Here is a 1,222-nt window from a genome sequence, read left to right as displayed (position 1 = left end):
GAGAATCCAGGAAATCAGATGACTTCCTGAACTGCCCTCATCCATGGACTGTTCTCTTCCTTCTGCCTTTTAGCCTAGTCTTAGTTATTTTAAGAGGCAACTGCCAGAATCAGCGTCTGTCGCCTTGCTGAGGTCACACCCTAAGTTCCAGAATTGAGGGGTGGGTCTCTCTAAATTTCCCCCTTATCCAAGGTGCGTGTCCTCACTGTCCTCGTGCTGATAGTCTGCATCAGGCTCCGGGGTCTCAGACTGCACCTGAGCAGGGGTGTGGCAGGTGGAGGTGAGACTGACCCTGGGTCTGTTCTTCCCAGAGGCGCAGTCGGATTCTGCCCGGAGCAAGACACTGACGGGAGCCGGGGGCCTGGTGCTGGGGCTCGTCACCTTCGGAGTGGGCCTGTTCCTGCACAGGAGGAGCAGGAAAGGTGAGAAGCCTGCGAGGTGCCTGAGACTTGCCTTTCCCCTGATTACCCGTCTTCCCTGCCGAGGGGCTGAGACACACAAGCAATGCCAGAGAGTTCTGCAGGCCCCTGAAATCAGAGAGGAGGGAGCAGGTCGGGGAGCAGAGATGGCCCGTAGGGAGGGAGGAACCCCACGCTGGAAACTTAGCACGGCCAGACGCATGAGGTCCCCATTACTCTGGCTTGTCAGGGCGTCCATCGAGTGACGGACAATGGAAGATGAGATGGGAAAGTTTCTCTAATTGTCTAAGGTGCTTTTAATGGTTTAATCCATTCCCTTCCCTCTTTTCATTTCAGTCCAACGAGGATCTCCATAAACAGGTAATATTCCTGCTTCAGTGTTCTTGAGGGGGTGGGCTGCAGAAGGACATGTCCCTTCTCTGCATTGCGATGCTGAGGTCCCTCCTGGGAGGACAGTCTCAGGCCTGAACGTCTCTGTCACCTCAGCCCTTGGGCGAGTGTGGGGAAAGGGCCTGACTTGGTCCACCGGTGCAGGAGGCTGAGATAAATCTGTTCTTAATCAGGCCCAGTCTCCGTCTCTCACCATAATTTTCCTCTCCTGGGACTTAGAGGAAGAGAGGTCAGCAACCTGGGTAACGTTTTCTCTTTTGTCCCCACAGGGTCCCTGACCTAACCTGAAAAACTGCATGTGCCTCGGAACAAGTGTTTTTCTGTGTGTCTTAGTCCCAGAGGCTGGCTCTGGGACAGACCCCGGCTTCCCAAGAGGATGTTGCTGCCAAGTATTTGCTCTGAAGCCACTTTCT

At 54.6% G+C, this 1,222-nt stretch overlaps 1 long non-coding RNA gene across 1 annotated transcript; it reads left to right on the top strand.

Moving 5' to 3' along the window:
* The first annotated feature begins 293 nt into the window (after window positions 1-293).
* Window positions 294-1,216, top strand: LOC105817067. The gene is made up of 3 exons (XR_001137821.1): window positions 294-422; window positions 756-779; window positions 1,079-1,216. It is a non-coding gene; the product is annotated as an uncharacterized LOC105817067 (long non-coding RNA).
* The last annotated feature ends 6 nt before the right edge of the window (window positions 1,217-1,222 follow it).

The sequence above is a fragment of the Propithecus coquereli genome, unplaced genomic scaffold (genome assembly GCF_000956105.1).
Source record: "Propithecus coquereli isolate 6110/MARCELLA unplaced genomic scaffold, Pcoq_1.0 Scaffold3973, whole genome shotgun sequence".
Lineage (NCBI taxonomy): Eukaryota > Metazoa > Chordata > Mammalia > Primates > Indriidae > Propithecus > Propithecus coquereli.
The sequence above is the reverse complement of the archived record's forward strand: the minus strand, read 5'-3'. Positions and strand labels throughout refer to the sequence as shown.